Genomic DNA, 18,768 nt, shown 5'->3' on the forward strand with positions numbered 1-18,768 from the left:
TAATTTTACGGATAGACGAGCACACTCAGACATAATTTACAAAACAAAGCATTTGTGCTTATTGAGTATGCCAGATCAGAGGCAGTAGGGATGACCAGGGATGTTCTCTTGAGAAGTGCATGCATTGGACCATTTTCCTTTCCAGCTAAGCATTCAAGATGTAACGAGTACTTTTGGGTGTCATGTAAAATGCACGGAGTAAAAAATACATGATTTTTTTTAGGAATGTAGCGAAGTAAAAGTAGTCAAAAATATAAATACTAAAGTACAGATACCCCCAAAAACTACTTAAGTAGTACTTTAAAGTATTTTTACTTAAGTACTTTACACCACTGGATGTTTGTATATCTCCTACCTTTAGATGTATTGTTTGTCATTGTGTTTGTAGGAGATAAAAGTTTTGGCCATTAGAGTTTCCACTGGTTTAACTATGCATCTGCAAAACTCTGTCCCAAAGATATAGAGTGCAAGAGGGAGAAGATTTACTGTACATTTGGAAAGTATTCAGACCACTTGACTTTTTCCACATTATTCTACAATGGATTACATTTTAAAAATCCCCCATCAATCTACACACAATAACCTGTTTTCACTTTGTCATTATAGGGTTAGACATTATGCAAATGTATATATAAAAACAAAAACCTTATTTACAGTTGATGTCGGAAGTTTACATACAACTTGGCCAAATACATTTAAACTCAGTTTTTCACAATTCCTGACATTTAATCCTAGTAAAAATTCCCTGTTTTAGGTCAGTTAGGATCTCCACTTTATTTTAAGAATGTGAAATGTCAATAATAGGAGAGAGAATGATTTATTTCAGCTTTTAGTTCTTTCATCACATTCCCAGTGGGTCAGAAGTTTACATACACTCAATTAGTATTTRGTAGCATTGCCTATAMATTGTTTAACTTGGGTCAAACGTTTCGGGTAGCCTTCCACAAGCTTCCCACAATAAGTTGGGTGACTTTTGGCCCATTCCTCCTGACAGAGCTGGTGTAACTGAGTCAGGTTTGTAGGCCTCCTTGTCGCACACACTTTTTTAGTTCTGCCCACAAATTTTCTATAGGATTGAGGTCAAGGCTTTGTGATGGCCACTCCAATACCTTGACTTTGTTGTCCTTAAGCCATTTTGCCACAACTTTGGAAGTATGCTTGGGGTCATTGTCCATTTGGAAGACCCATTTGCAACCAAGCATTAACTTCCTTACTGATGTCTTGAGATGTTGCTTCAATATTTCCACATAATTTTCCTACCCCATGATGCCATCTATTTTGTGACATGATATTGCCACCCCCGTGCTTCACGGTTGGGATGGTGTTTGTCCTGTCTCTTATACACATCTAGATGTGTATAAGAGACAGGTATGACGGCTGCGTGGTCCCATGGTGTTTATACTTGCGTACTATTGTTTGTACAGATGAACGTGGTACCTTCAGGCATTTGGATGAACCAGACTTGTGGAGGTCTACAATTTTTTTTCTGCGGTCTTGGCTGATTTMTTTTAATTTTCCCATGATGTCGAAGATGCATTGAGTTTGAAGGTAGGCCTTGAAATACATCCACAGGTACACCTCCAATTGACTCAAATTATGTCAATTAGCCTATCAGAAGCTTCTAAAGCCATGACATCATTTTCTGGAATTTTCCAACTATTTAAAGGCACAGTCGACTTAGTGTATGTAAACTTCTGGCCCACTGGAATTGCGATACAGTGAATTATAAGTGAAATAATCTGTCTGTAAACAATTGTTGGAAAAATTACTTGTGTCATGCACAAAGTAGATGTCCTAACCGACTTGCCAAAACTATAGTTTGTTAACAAGATATTTGTGGAGTGGTTGAAAACGAGTTTTAATGACTCCAACCTAAGTGTATGTCAACTTCAACTGTAAATAGTTATTCAGATCCTTTGCTATGAGACTCAAAGTTTAGCTCAGGTGCATCCTGTTTCCATTGATCATCCTTGAGATGTTTCTACAACTTGATTGGATTCCACCTGTGGTAAATTAAATTGGAATGATTTGGAAAGGCACACACCTGTCTATATAAGGTCCCACAGTTGACAGTGCATGTCAGAGCAAAAACTAAGACATGAGGTCGAAGGAATTGTCCGTAGAGCTCCGAGACAGGATTCTGTAAAGGCACAGATGTGGGGAAGGGTACCAAGAACACAGTGGCCTCCATCAGTCTTAAATAGAGGAAGTTTGGAACCACCAATACTCTTCCTAGAGCTGGCCGCCTGGCCAAACTGATCAATCGGGGGAGAAGGGCCTTGGTCAGGGAGGTGACCAAGAAGCCGATGGTCACTCTGCCAAAGCTCCAGAGTTCYTCTGTGGAGATGGGAGAACCTTCCAGAAGGACAACCATCTCTGCAGCACTCCTCCAATCAGTTCTTTAGGTTAGAGTGGCCTGATGGAAGCCACCTCTCAGTAAAAGGCACATGACAGCCCGCTTGGAGTTTGCCAAAAACCACCTAAAGACTCTCAGACCGTGAGAAACAATATTCTCTGGTCTGATGAAACCAAGATTGAACTATTTGGCCTGAATGCCAAGCAACACTGCTGCAGGAAACTTGGCACCATCCCTACGGTGAAGCATGGTGGTGGCAACATCATGCTGTCGATATGTTTTTCAGCTACAGGGACTGGGAGACTAGTCAGGAACGAGCGAATGATGAACGGAGCAAAGTGCAGAGATCCTTGATGAAAACCTGCTCCCAAGTGCTCAGGACCTCAGACTGAGGCCAAGGTTCACCTTACAACAGGAGAGCGACCATAAGGACACAGCCAAGACAACGCAGGAGTGGCTTCGTATAAGTCTCTGAATGTCCTTGAGTGGCCCAGCCAGAGCCCGGACATGAACCCGATCTAACATCTTAAGAGAGACCTGACCAACCTGACAGAGCTTGAGAGGATCTGCAGAGAAGAATGGGGGAAATGTTGTAGCATCATACCCAAGAAGACTGGAGGCTGCAATCGCTGCCAAAGGTGCTTCAACAAAGTACTGAGTAAAGGGTCTGAATACTTATGTAAATGTGATGCGTTTTTAAAATTTTATACATTTGCCAAAATGTAAGAAACAGTTTTTGCTTGTTATTATGGGGTATTGTGTGTAGATTGATGAGGGGGCGAAAACAATTTAATTCATTTTTGAATAAGGGTGTAATGTAACAATGTGGAAAAAGTAAATGTTTTTTTACATCTTTTGCTTCTTTTTTTTGTTCAGGAATCTGAAAATAAATGTAATCTTGGTTTTTGGAAGGCCAAACAGCCCCCATATTGAATCTGTAAAAAAATAAATAAACCGGAAAGCACACACTTGGGTAATCCCTGAATGTGTTCTGAGACTATAGTATCTTTTAGTTAAACCAGATGGTAGTACAATGTTATTTCCCCTTTAAAGCTCTATCAACACAGTACATACAGTATATCTTGCTCCTTTTTTTTTATTTTTATAGCTGTTATTATCGTTGCCATGGTGTTTGAAAGTCTCTTGCCACAGGCAGCCCAATTCAGATTTTTTTTTACGCTAATTGGTCTTTTGACCAATCACGTAAGATCTTTTCACATAAGATGTTTTTCAGAGCTGATCTGATTGGTATGAAGACCAATTAGTGAAAAAAAATATCAGAATTAGGCTGCCTGTCAAGACATGGCCATACAGTTTTGTACAAAGCCAGGCTTTTATGGCCATGATCTGTGCTTTTACAAAAGGGATTAGCAACATGCCTGTTTGTTCCTCAGATTAGGTGTTTGACCCAATTAATCAATTAATCGGTGTGATTAGTTTAGCAATGTTGCAATGCAATCACCTGAAAAGCTTAGGCTAGCGAGGCTAATGTCATGATACGTAGGCAAGATTACATTAGGCAACGTTAAACAAAACATGGGCTCTGTCAAAAGAATTACTCTAGTTGCAACATGCTAACATGTTTGTACTTTTCCTTGAAACTTAATACAATCATAATAAYATATGCCATTAAGCAGACACTTTTATCCAAAACGACTTAGTCGTGCATGCATACAATACACCTAATCAGATTTTCTATGGCAACAGCTAGTCTTTGTTTCCCTTTCACTAGTAGTTCCAATCAGCATTAGAAAGGTTTTGGGGTGCAAGGTCTCAGAATGTATTCAAATCTTATTTTCATGAAGGAGCACTGACATGGAGCAGAGGGACTTTATTGTTGCCTTTGGGACTAGCGCTTTCATATATGTACCTGCACTACACGTGCATCTATAGGGGATGAGGTGTTTTTATACAATATAAAATAGTCAAATTATTAGTTACACCATGCAACTTTCCCAAAATAATTGGCATACAAAAGCAAGGCCAGTGTTTTGATTCTATTTTTTATTATTGCAACCCTGAAGTACTCAACAGACATGGCACTGTGAACAAAGTCATTGATTTCCAGCACTGGCACAGTAATTGTATTCAGATTGTTATGATTGTGGTGCCGCTGATCTTGTACGCTGTCTGTGGGCTCCCAGAGAAATAATTGTAAGAAGCCTACTGATGCCCTGATACCTGCAGGTTCTATTTTCCCCAAAATGAACRCTCAACCATACTAAATCATAGGTTTCACAAAGTTAAATGACTTCAAATCATGATGTAAGATGATCAGGTACGTGGCTTTTTTTGTAAGTTATTTGTAACCTATAGTTTGTCATTGTTTATTTGTTTGTTCTATTGTTGAGTGACAGTTGGTGCTTAGTTAGTTTGAATAGCTTGGAATGGTGAATACTAGTCTTTGTGCCCTGAGTATTGTTGCCAGGTTATGGCTTGTACATTCCGTGGAAGGTGACAGGCATAGAGCACTCCACCTCTGCCCTGMCGATCTCCGACATGTCCTTGGCGTTGAGGATCAGCATGTACCCTGGCCTCTGGGCCCCGGGGGCCACCACAATGGTCAACAGGACACCTGTGAGTCATTGGAAAACCACACTGGTTGTTAGAAAACAGCCTGGGTGCATAGACTAGACGTAACATATTATATCGGGGAATCTCAAATTAGTATGATATGTTATGTTTGGTATGGTTACATAAGACGAAGGTTAACCCTTTAACCTAAACCTTAACCCCAAACCCCTAGGGTAGGTAACGGTAGCCACCTAGCTAACGTTAGCCACAACAAATTGAAGTTAGTAACAAATCATACATATCATATATTCATAGCATATTGTACGCATTGCAGTTCGTAACATATCATACGAAATGTAATTCATACCATATTATACGAAATGGATGATGGACATCCACAAATTAATACACAACATATCATACTAAATGGAGGTAGACAGATTTACATTTACTATGTCACGTCTACCCCTGAGTCCAGGTTTGAAAATAGAGTGCCCACCAAATTTTACAGTAACCCCACTTTTGATCAATTTTGCTGAGAAAATGTTTCTACTAAATTGAAATGCCTTGTCCCTGGATAAATAGCTAAAGTCTCTTAAACTCTCTTCCTAACACTAACACAAACAAGATACTGGGTATGTGTTTGCCCTGCACCATACCTGTAACTGTTACCGTATACTACAGTAACAGTACAGTACATACCATCATCCTCATCCATGCCATCGGGGGTTTGCATAAACAGGCTCTGAGGGGTAGGAGTCCAGCTCCTTCCACACCTAGGTCTCCTTGGTCTTCACATTCAACTTGAATCTACAGCCGCAAGTGGACAGAGACTCATCAAGGTCTAACATACATGTTTTGGTCTTCACATTCAGCTTGATGATGTACAACCATATATAGACAGAAACTCATGGTCACTCAGGTAACATGCTATGGCCCCTGCTATTCACTGCTCAGAGTTAGAAGATTTTGAAGACCGATTTGTGGCAAACAGGATGACTCACCCTGTCAGGGATCGCCTCAACCCTGAAGTGGTTGAGGCGTAGGCATATGTGTAGTTCTTCCCACCGTGCTTCTAATAGTTGATTTAAAGGAACTCAAAGGCTTGGCGGGGCCCAGAGAACAGCGCTTCAGGCTCCAGACAGATGGTCCCATCAGAACACATCACCGCTGTTGCCGTGGTGTATGGCAGGCAGATCAGGTTCTTTCCCTGCTCCTCCTGGAACATATAATCRGTATATGTTGCTATCCAAAAGAAGGGGAAATACAGGGTATGCACATATGCACTTGAATGTAAAAAACAATTGACACATATGGAAATGAAAAATATTTTTTTTCTAAAGCTGGAATCCGTGGTGTTTGCGATATTACAATAACAAAGACGTTACTTCAAACAAATGCATTTCCCCACCCCTCGGACATTATTGCAAGCGCAATAGAACATAGTACATACTAAGATTTTTTTCTTCTTCACGAAGCTGGATGCTCATGTCCTCCGTTTCAAAACCAGAACAAAAACAATAACGTGCTTGGGGCGACCAGTGGCGCTGTTTCACCTTTCGCGTATTTCAGCTTCCATTTCAGGATTTCCATTCAGGGCAGGGAATAACTTACCCTGTGGATGTCCAGTGGGATGACRTATCTCTTGACCTCTGGCTGAGGAGTCATCGTGGCTGCCTTCTTCACCTCCTCCCAGTTGAAGCGCAGGTTGGCCAGCCAAAGGTAGTTGTAAACAAACTCAAACCTACCAGGAAACAAAATAAAGAATGAGTTGTATAATCCTTTGAACAGACAGTGTTTAAAGACCATGGGCTAGGAATCATTAATCAATTATTCTGAAAAWGGACATTGCTAACAGGCTGACTACACCACGACTGCAAAATAAATTTAGACATACATGTTATTCAATTGTTGCGCACCAACGAGCGTCTGCGTTGCCAAGGGCTAAAATAGAAGTCAGTTCTATTTCTGACGCAGATCGTGCTGCAAGTCCTGCCTCTACCATCTCCTCATTGGTTTATAGAAGCAGCTACAAATGTGCCATCTCCTCATTGGTTATACCCATGCGGGTGACTGAAAGACAAACGAGGTCAGTGCCGGTAATGCACCTAATTTATGAAAGTTGCCAATCGCAATATAAAGTCAAGAGAAGAAAAACCCTAGAAGGAGGAGAGATGACTAGAAACGATTCGGTTGACCGTTTTATGTGTGGATTAATTGGTGGAGTAGAGGACCTTGTGCATTTCAGGTAAAATAACAACTCAATGTTTATATCCCAGGACAAATTAGCTAGCAACAGCAAGCTAGCTAAATAGGACCAATTAGCTAGCAAGTGCAAGCTAGCTAGCTAGCTAAATTGCCATAAATGTTTAATGCTTTTCGACCTGTCCCCAAATTAATATAATTGGTTCAGAGTTTGTTTTGATATTTTAACCTGCGTGTCGTGATCACGTTTGGTGTGGGGGGACAAAATACATTTATGCACTATGGCGCACGCGCGCAGCCGGTTTGGGTTCCGTGTAAGGCAACTCACTTCAAATGTATGCCACCCCTGAAATCCCTCCATAAACTATCTAGTCAGTTATGACGTCATCACTTTTTATATACACATTTACATTTGCCAGTGTACTGACATTGCCATTGCTTATGAGAGACATTTTTTGCTGTTCCATTACCCTTTCTATGTACACACGTCAGCCACGACGAAGCCTTGTTCCTCGTAAGTGTTGATGTGATGAAACAGGTTGATAGGAGCAGCCCTGAACTTATGGTCAACATACTCTCCTTGTCCTCCTCCAATGTCCTTTCTGACGATGTGGAACCACGTCTGTGAAATGCAGGTGGGGTATGCTGAAGTCTCTTGAGACAGCACACATGCATGATTTGGTTCTCAGTGCCAGGATTAGGTACAGTATGCTGTTACTGTATGTTCCTGTATATAAATGTGTCACTTTTAAACCAAAGTATATTGAGTGTTTATTTCCTGACACCAATAACGTCATTGGACTCAAAGCAATACATGTAGTTGGCGCCTCGGATGCTCCAGGAACTTAAGGTTGATTTTCACAGGGGTCTTCACGAAGACAATGTAGTTCTACGACATGCCAAAACTAAGGGTGATATGGAAACCATATGACATATGGCTTAGTCCAATTACACAAACTGCCACTGCAGTCTGTAACACAGGAGGCGTGTTGATGTTAGACTTTATGCTGTTTCAGGGACCTCAAGTTTGACTATAAACATGATGGACATGTCATTATGACCCACCTGTGCAAATAGGAGGGCTTGAACCTCTTGGCACTCGGGAATTGCACCACAGCCATAGACTTTTCAATGAGGTCTGAGGAAAGAACACAAGATGCAATCAGGGCACAAGCCTTCCACTTGCCTTACTGTTCCAAGTTCTCCAATCCAGAACATGTTAAGATATCAAGGCCAAGTTGCTTACATGTTGTAGCTTAATTCAAACATCGACTAAGAGGTGGAACATGTGCATGAAGTCTGAATTAATATCGTGCACTTTTTATTTTCTTGGTATACAAGCCCAAGCGTTCTGTGTGGGTGGTGTTCTGACAACATTGTAGGTCAGTGACGCTCCTTTTCCCATGCAGTCTCCAATGTTGAACACTGTTCCGTGCGAGTGGGCTGTCACTCCATTGATGTTGACGCAGTCCCCCTGAGGGGAAATAAAGTCATAGTGTTATTAATGTGTTATTCAGAATCATGTTATACATTATTCATGCGTTTTAACTTATTGAGAAGTGCAATTTCTGTCTATAATCAGTGGACCAGTCGGTAACACTTGTTTTTTTGAGTCAGTTGAATTAGAACAGAGAATATATGCAAACACTGTGGTTCCTAATATATTGGGAATAATGTAATACAGGGGGATGGAATCTCAATTTTGACCTTCTTCAGTGTCTCCAGTGTGTCAGTGTTGACTTTAGCACCTTTGGCAGCAATTACAGCCTCGAGTCTTCCTGGGTATGACGCTACAAGCTTGGCACACCTGTATTTGAGGAGTTTCTCCCAGTCTTCTCTGAAGATTCTCTCAAGCTCTGTCAGGTTGGATGGGGAGCGTTGCTGCACAGCTATTTTCAGGTCTCTCTGGCGATGTTCAAGTCCGGGCTCTGGCTTGGCCACTCAAGGACATTCAAAGACTTGTCCCGAAGCCACTCCTGCGTTTTCTTGGCTGTGTTTAGTGTCGTTGTCCTGTTGGAAGGTGAACCTTAGCCCAAGTCCGAGGTCCTGAGCGCTCTGGAGCAGTACTTTGGTCCGTTCATCTTTGCCTCGATCCTGACTAGTCTCCCAGTCCCTGCTGCCTGCTGCTGAAAAACATCTTCACAGCATGATGCTGCCACCACCACGCTTCCCCGTAGGGATGGTGCCAGGTTTCTTCCAGACGTGACGCTTGGCATTCAGGCCAAAGAGTTCAATCTTAGTTTCATCAGACCAGAGAGTCTTGTTTCTCATGGTCTGAGAGTCTTTAGCTGCCTTTTGGCAAACTCCGAGCAGGCTGTCATGTGCCTTTTACTGAGGCGTGGCTTCTGTCTGGCCACTCTACCAAAAAGGCCTGGTTGATGGAGTGCTGCAGAGATGGTTGTCCTTCTGGAAGGTTCTCCCATCTCAACAGAGGAACTCTAGAGCTCTGTCAGAGTGACCATCAGGTTCTTGGTCACCTCCCTGACCAAGGCTCTTCTCCCCCAATTGCTCAGTTTGGCCAGGCGGCCAGCTATAGGAAGAGTCTTGGTGGTTCCAAACATCTTCCATTTAAAAAAAATAAAATAAATGTGAGTGAGAGAAAAAAGTATTTGATCCCCTGCTGATTTTGTACGTTTGCCCACTGACAAAGAAATTATCAGTCTATAATTTTAATGGTAGGTTTATTTGAACAGTGAGAAACAGGATAACAACAWAAAAATCCAGAAAAACGCATGTCAAAAATGTTATAAATTGATTTGCATTTTAATGAGGGAAATAAGTATTTGACCCCTCTGCAAAACATGACTTGGTGGCAAAATGCAAGAAACACTACTCTTATGATAAGTGACCACAGAGAGTCAGGACAGCCATTTAACATCCCATCTGAAAGACAGCACCCTACCCCCTGGGGCATTGGGATATTTTCTTGGACCAGATGAAAGGGTGTCTCCTACTGACACTCCAACACTGCTTCCATCAGCATCTGGTCTCCCATCCAGGACCAACTCTGCTTAGCTTCAGAAGCAGGCCAGCAGTGGGATGCAGATTGGTATGCGGCATAATTTTGACACTGTATTATTTTTCCTTTTGTTTATCTAAGCATACCTACTGAGCTGTCTGTAAAAACTGGTCGTTTTTCAAAAACGAACTAAATATGCTTTTCTGCATCACTGCAAAAATATGGGTAAAAGATTGAAAGAAATGTGAGTCTTATTTTGTACGTTTAATAATTGCTTACTTGTCTAAAGTCTACCAACCTTGTCACTAGACATGCAAGCTAAGATAATTAGACAAGCTAGCTACTCTAACTTGATTGATTGCCTGACATAGCTTMTTGGTGGCTAGTTATGAGGTTGGGAGATTGGGAACCTATCTGGGCTAGTGAAAGTCAACTTCATAAAATTGCTTGGTGGACAGTAGTGATACAGATAAATAATACATTTTTTAAATATATATATTTAACTTCTTATGTCTGGGGGCAGTATTGAGTAGCTTGGATGAATAAGGTGCCCAGAGTAAACTGCCTGCTACTCAGTCCCAGTTGCTAATATATGCATATTATTAGTATATTTGGATAGAAAACACTCTGAAGTTTCTAAAACTATTTGAATGATGTCTGAGTATAACAGAACTCATATGGCAGGCAAAAACCTGAGAAAAAATCCAACCAGGAAGTGGGAAATCTGAGGTTGGTCATTTTTCAACTCATTCCCTATTGAAGATACAGTGGGATATTGGTCATGTTGCACTTCCTAAGGCTTCCACTAGATGTCAACAGTCTTTAGAACCTTGTTTGATGCTTCTACTGTGAAGGGAGGCCGAATGACAGGGGAATGAGTCAGAGGTCTGCCCGAGAATGCCACGAGCTGGCCACGCTCGTTCACGTGAGAGCGAGCTCTGTTCCATTGCATTTCTACAGACAAAGGAAGTCTCCGGTTGGAACATTATTGAAGATTTATGTTAAAAACATCCTAAAGATTGATTCTATACTTCGTTTGACATGTTTCTACAGACTGTAATGGAACTTTTTGACTTTTCGTCTGCTCCTAGTGAACGCACTTCCTGAGTTTGGATTTGTTTACCAAACGCGCTAACAAAAGGAGCTATTTGGACATAAATTATGGACATTATCAAACAAAACAAACATTTATTGTGGAACAGGGATTCCTGGGAGTGCATKCTGATGAAGATCATTAAAGGTAAGTGAATATTTATGATGTTATTTCTGACTTCTGTTGACTGCACAATATGGCGGATATCTTTTTGGCTTGTTTGGGCTCTGAGCGCCGTACTCAGATTATTGCATGGTTTGCTTTTTCCCGAAAAGCTTTTTTGAAATCTGACACAGCGGTTGMATTATGGAGAGGTTTATCTAAAGTTCCATGTATAACACTTGTATTTTCATCAACATTTATGATGAGTATTTCTGTAAATTGATGTGGCTCTCTGCAAAATCACCGGTTGTTTTTGGAACTACTGAACATAACGCGCCAATGTATACTGAGATTTTTTGATATAAATATGAACTTTATCGAACAAAACATACACGTATTGTGTAACATGAAGTCCTATGAGTGTCATCTGATGAAGATCATCAAAGGTTAGTGATTAATTCTATCTCTATTTCTGATTTTTGTGACTCCTCTCTTTGGCTGGAAAAATGGCTGTGTTTTTCTGTGACTTGGCTCTGACCTAACATAATCGTTTGTGGTACTTTCGCTGTGAAGCCTATGTGAAATCGGACATTGTGGTGGGATTAACAAGAAGTGTATCTTTAAAATGGTGTGAAATACTTGTATGTTTGAGGAATTTCAATTATGGGATTTTCTGTTGTTTTGAATTTGGCGACCTGCACTTTCACTGGCTGTTGTCATATCGCAGCCGTACCTGGAGAAATCTGAGGGGGCAAGTGCTCCTGTGCCCCCTCTGGGTGTGTATATTCTTTCTGATGGGAGAAGTTCTGAAAAAAATATCCTTTATTATTCTTAACCAATAATTAAACAGTTTAAAAAGAAAGAACAGTTTAAAAATAACAATTTTGTATAATTAACATTTTACAACGACTACCACATTCTTTTCTTATAGTACACTGCTGCTATCTTACTAGAATGACATGGGATGAACATAAATTGAATTAGAGTGCAAGCCCATGCCATAGACTTCCACTCATTGCGCTAACAAAAGTTAGCATTGGCTCCCGAAACTTCCTCTAACTTCCTTCATACTGGACGCAGATACAGAAAAATGATATCAACAAATTCATCTGACTCTGGGGAAGGAGATAAAGTGCCTCATTGCCAAATCCAGAACTATCCCTTTAATGACTGATCTTAGCTGTCCTGATTTGCGTATTCCCAGAATTCTTCACTCTWGTTTGTATGATTTTGTTACAGACACAAACACAGACAACTGTACCTAGGTGGGATTGTTGATTAASARAAATKATCATATGTAAAATATATACTCTGCCCATGATTCTTTTTAAARGGTACTTTTCAAWGTAKTTGTAAAACCGTAATAGATAAGGTCGAGGCTGCTGTGGCACTATATAACAACATCTACCCTGTCTCTRTTTCTGTGKGTGGAAGCTCATCGTAGAGGTCACATGCAGAGTGCTAGTCACTTAACCAATCACCTTGSGGAAGGTCTGAGACAGGAGCCAATGACTGCCCTAGCAGGGCATCACCCTCTCTGGGTGAATGAGTGCACAGAGAATATGGTCCATTGTGAGCTGTCTTCACAGGAGACAGCCAGTGTAGCTCTCAAGCACTACTGGTGGATGTGACCTCACGTGTTGGAAACACTCATGGCTGGCATATGAGTGCGAGTTGGAGTATACCTCCAGACCCAATTCAGACTACTCTCTGCCCTCAGTTTTATTCTCAAACTATTGTCCCCGCTCTCTCACGTTTCCTCTTTCAACTAAATAAACAAACACTTTTACTATTCAAATTTCAGTTACTATTAGACTACTCTACCCAAAGATCAAGGGCCTCATTGCCAATCCAGAACTATCCCTTTAATGACTGATCTTAGCTGTCCTGATTTGCGTATTCCCAGAATTCTTCACTCTAGTTTGTATGATTTTGTTACAGACACAAACACAGACAACTGTACCTAGGTGGATTGTTGATTAACAAAAATGATCATATGTAAAATATATACTCTGCCCATGATTCTTTTTAAAAGGTACTTTTCAAAGTAGTTGTAAAACCGTAATAGATAAGGTCGAGGCTGCTGTGGCACTATATACAAACATCTACCCTGTCTCTGTTTCTGTGGTGGAAGCTCATCGTAGAGGTCACATGCAGAGTGCTAGTCACTTAACCAATCACCTTGGGGAAGTCTGAGACAGGAGCCAATGACTCCCTAGCAGGGCATCACCCTCTCTGGGTGAATGAGTGCACAGAGAATATGGTCCATTGTGAGCTGTCTTCACAGGAGAAACCAGCCAGTGTAGCTCTCAAGCACTACTGGTGGATGTGACCTCACTGGTTTGGAAACACTCATGGCTGGCATATGAGTGCGATGTTGGAGTATACCTCCAGAACCCAATTCAGACTACTCTCTGCCCAGTTTTATTCTCAAACTATTGTCCCCCGCTCTCTCCACGTTTCTCTTTCAACTAAATAAACAAACACTTTTACTATTCAAATTTCAGTTACTATTAGACTACTCTACCCAAAGATCAAGGCCTCATTCCAAATCCAGAACTATCCCTTTAATGACTGATCTTAGCTGTCCTGATTTGCGTATTCCCAGAATTCTTCACTCTAGTTTGTATGATTTTGTTACAGACACAAACACAGACAACTGTACCTAGGTGGGATTGTTGATTAACAAAAATGATCATATGTAAAATATATACTCTGCCCATGATTCTTTTTAAAAGGTACTTTTCAAAGTAGTTGTAAAACCGTAATAGATAAGGTCGAGGCTGCTGTGGCACTATATAACAACATCTACCCTGTCTCTGTTTCTGTGGGTGGAAGCTCATCGTAGAGGTCACATGCAGAGTGCTAGTCACTTAACCAATCACCTTGGGGAAGGTCTGAGACAGGAGCCAATGACTGCCCTAGCAGGGCATCACCCTCTCTGGGTGAATGAGTGCACAGAGAATATGGTCCATTGTGAGCTGTCTTCACAGGAGAAACCAGCCAGTGTAGCTCTCAAGCACTACTGGTGGATGTGACCTCACTGGTTTGGAAACACTCATGGCTGGCATATGAGTGCGATGTTGGAGTATACCTCCAGAACCCAATTCAGACTACTCTCTGCCCCAGTTTTATTCTCAAACTATTGTCCCCGCTCTCTCACGTTTCCTCTTTCAACTAAATAAACAAACACTTTTCTATTCAAATTTCAGTTACTATTAGACTACTCTACCCAAAGATCAAGGGCCTCATTGCCAAATCCAACTATCCCTTTAATGACTGATCTTAGCTGTCCTGATTTGCGTATTCCCAGAATTCTTCACTCTAGTTTGTATGATTTTGTTACAGACACAAACACAGACAACTGTACCTAGGTGGGATTGTTGATTAACAAAAATGATCATATGTAAAATAATACTCTGCCCATGATTCTTTTTAAAAGGTACTTTTCAAAGTAGTTGTAAAACCGTAATAGATAAGGTCGAGGCTGCTGTGGCACTATATAACAACATCTACCCTGTCTCTGTTTCTGTTGTGGAAGCTCATCGTAGAGGTCACATGCAGAGTGCTAGTCACTTAACCAATCACCTTGGGGAAGGTCTGAGCAGAGCCAATGACTGCCTAGCAGGGCATCACCCTCTCTGGGTGAATGAGTGCACAGAGAATATGGTCCATTGTGAGCTGTCTTCACAGGAGAAACCAGCCAGTGTAGCTCTCAAGCACTACTGGTGGATGTGACCTCACTGGTTTGGAAACACTCATGGCTGGCATATGAGTGCGATGTTGGAGTATACCTCCAGAACCCAATTCAGACTACTCTCTGCCCTCAGTTTTATTCTCAAACTATTGTCCCCCGCTCTCTCACGTTTCTCTTTTCAACTAAATAAACAAACACTTTTACTATTCAAATTTCAGTTACTATTAGACTACTCTACCCAAAGATCAAGGCCTCATTGCAAATCCAGAACTATCCTTTATGACTGATCTTAGCTGTCCTGATTTGTATTCCCAGAATTCTTCACTCTAGTTTGTATGATTTTGTTACAGACACAAACAAGACAACTGTACCTAGGTGGGATTGTTGATGAAAAAATGATCATATGTAAAATTATGATTCTTTTTAAAAGGTACTTTTCAAAGTAGTTGTAAAACCGTAATAGATAAGGTCGAGGCTGCTGTGGCACTATATAACAACATCTACCCTGTCTCTGTTTCTGTGGGTGGAAGCTCATCGTAGAGGTCACATGCAGAGTGCTAGTCACTTAACCAATCACCTTGGGGAAGGTCTGAGACAGGAGCCAATGACTATCCTAGCAGGTCATGTTCTGACCTAAGTTCTTTTGTTATTTCTTTGTTTTAGGATGGTCAGGGCGTGAGGTTGGGTGGGTATCTATGTTCGTTTTTCTATGTTGGTTTTTTCGTTTGGCCTTGTAGGATTCTCAATCAGAGGCAGGTGTCGTTAGTTGTCTCTGATTTGGAATCATACTTAGGTAGCCTTTTTCCACCTGTGTTGCGTGGGTGTTTATTTTCTGTATCAGTTGTTGTTCCATACGGGACTGTGTTCGGTTTTAATTTATTCTCTTGTTCCTTTTATTTTTCTGTGTCCAGTGATATTTCATTAAAAATATTATGGACACATACCACGCTGCGCATTGGTCCGACATTTCTTACTCCTCATCAGAGGAGGACGAAGAGAACCGTTACAGCATCACCCTCTCTGGGTGAGTGAGTGCACAGAGAATATTGTCCATTGTGAGCAGTCTTCACAGGAGAAACCAGCCAGTGTAGCTCTCAAGCATACTGGGGATGTGATCTCACTGGTTTGGAACACTCATGGCTGGCATATGAGTGCAATGTGTGAGTTGGAGTATACCTCCAGAACCCAATTCAGACTACTCTCTGCCCACAGTTTTATTCTCAAACTACTGTCCTCCTGCTCTCTCACGTTTACTCTTTCAACTAAATAAACAAACACTTTTATAATTCAGATTTCAGTTCCTTTTAGACTTCTCTACTGTTCTCTCCGAGTTAGATTTGGCCACATTTCTTTCCCATCAATGATCTTGCTCGACAAAGAATTAGGTTTTCCCTGCCTTTAGAGCTGCAGCCACCAGTTTCTCCCAAGTCTCTTTGTCCGCAGAGGTCAGATCCTCCGTGAACCTTAATTTTTGCTTGATGAGGAACTTGCAGTTCTTTTCTCGCCTCCAGAGAAGATCCCGTGTAGATCTGTTGGTGAACCGGATGATCCTAGAGTCTTCCCAAACGATGAACGATGTCTACATTTTCCTGAAGTTTTGCTTTTGATTGGGGAATGACAGCTCCACAGATGTCAACWACTCTGCGTTTGATGTCCTCACCCACCTGCTCTGGAATTCCATGAAGCCTTTAGGTTCCACCTGCACTGGTATCTCTCCACCTCATTCACCTTAAGCCTGAGTTCAGCCACCTTCTTTTCATTTTCCTTAACTTTCACCTTCTTCGTGTCACTTTTGAGGGTTTTCACTTCTCCAGAGATGAAGAGAACAGATGTTTTTATTGCCTAATTTTTCATTGTATTCCTCCTAACCGTGCCCTCCAAGCCATCTGCCCTTTCATCTATCTTTGCTGTCAAAAGCATCATAATATTATTTAGCATCTCAAGAAGTGACATACCCTCTTGCCCTCTCATCTTTTTCCCCTGGGGCTTGACTGGAGTGTCGGGGCGTAAGGTAATAGCCTGAGTTGGGGACTGGATGTGCGCAGGTTGTCAGCATGTTATCCATGCACATAAATGTGTTATCACCAACAGCAGTATTTCCCCCCACAGTTACATTCAATACATGTCATAGACGTCATCAGAGTGCGTGATCCAACGTCGTCATAGTGCGCAGCTGCACGGTTGGCTTTTAGCAGCTAGGACCGCTTTTTCTTGTCCCGGAATCCTGCTTAACTGACAGGTTAAAGTCTATTTGAAAGAGCCGCTAACCTAGCTAAGTTACTAACGTTAGCCATCAAGCTAACAAAGTAAGTCCCAGATGATGAGTTTTCCAACAGAGCCCTCTTTGTCTGGAGAGGTAAATGAACGGTTCCAGCACTGTAGGAGCTGTATCTACTACTCTTTGTTTCAGGACAAACTGGATCACTCAGAGTTCCAATGCGGCAATTGTTTGCTTGCCGAGGATAATAMGCTTGAGGTGGCTTCCTTGATCACGCAGGTCAACAGCCTACGTAAGAAACTTGGGAAAACGCAGAGTGGAATGTTTACCTTTTCTACGCCGGTGGCTAGACGGCATTTGGATGCATCTCCGTCTTGTTGTTTGTCGTTATCCGACTGGCCGGTGCTGCCCGGGGTTCGTTTGCCAGGGGAGCCATCTCCTGCCTCTCCTCCCCCATCTGATAGGGTAGTCGAAGGAGCACAGCAAGAGGAGCATGGCAATCAACGCTGGTCGCATGTCACAAACCGTGGAAGCCGAAGACAGCGGCTTTCCACAAACAACGAATCGTTTCGCTTCCCTGGAGCCTGATCTTCTTTTTATTTGTCTTCTTCTTCTTCATATTCTGTGTGATTTATGGCGGACTACACCCAAAAAGGTGTATTGTCGCCACCAATTGSACGGTTTGAAAACATTTTTTAAATAAATAAGTTCATACGTAATAGTGAAACTAACTTAATCCACTCTAATAAAAATAGTACATTGCCAAAACAAACAAAACTCCCACTTCTACCTTCTTTTAGTGTTCCATATCTCTCTTCTCAGGCACTATGACCTGAGAGAGTGGTATGGCTTGTGCCAATATTCCATGTAACTCCTTTGCTGAGAAATCTTTCAGCCCCATATCTCACTATGATTTCTATCTTCCTGGATCTCCACCTTGGCAGTGCCATTAATTACCATAGCTATAAATGCCACAAGGTCCACCCTCTTAATCTTTAAAAAGTACGAATCCTGCTGGTGAAAGGCAACCTCTGCATCTTGCAGTGTAGGCCTATCCACCACCATGGACTCTTCTGGTGCACCATTCAAACCCTCAACCCTTTTCACAGCTGCTGCATATGAAATGCTCTGTTCAACCCTGACTTTGGTCGCCTCATCCTCTTTAACCCTTGTGGGGCAATCAGAAGACGTGGCTTCCTGGTTCCCACCACAATTGCAACATGTCACATATTCATCACTTTTATCACATAATATGATACTTTCCACAACTTGGATATCTCGGCTTCTCCCTTCTGCAAACACTTGCTACATGACCAAAAGCTTTACAATGATCACACCGCATTGGTGTCACGTTCCTGACCTGTTTTCTGTTAGTTTTTGTATGTGTTAGCTGGTCAGGACGTGAGTTTGGGTGGGCAGTCTATGTTTTCTGTTTCTATGTTGGTTTGGGTACCTAATATGGTTCTCAATTAGAGGCAGGTGGTTTTCATCGCCTCTGATTGAGAATCATATTAAGGTAGGTGGGGTCACATTGTTTGTGGGTGGTTGTCTCCTGTGTTAGTGTCTGTCTATGTTGCACCATACGGGACTGTTTCGGTTTGTTTGTTCATTTTGTTCGTTCGGT

At 41.7% G+C, this 18,768-nt stretch overlaps 1 pseudogene; it reads right to left on the reverse strand.

The window, feature by feature from the left end:
* Positions 1 to 4,785: 4,785 nt before the first annotated feature.
* Positions 4,786 to 18,104, reverse strand: LOC111979601 (retinoid isomerohydrolase-like; annotated as a pseudogene).
* Between the last annotated feature and the right edge of the window lie 664 nt (positions 18,105 to 18,768).

This window comes from Salvelinus sp. IW2-2015, linkage group LG19 (genome assembly GCF_002910315.2).
Source record: "Salvelinus sp. IW2-2015 linkage group LG19, ASM291031v2, whole genome shotgun sequence".
Classification (NCBI taxonomy): domain Eukaryota; kingdom Metazoa; phylum Chordata; class Actinopteri; order Salmoniformes; family Salmonidae; genus Salvelinus; species Salvelinus sp. IW2-2015.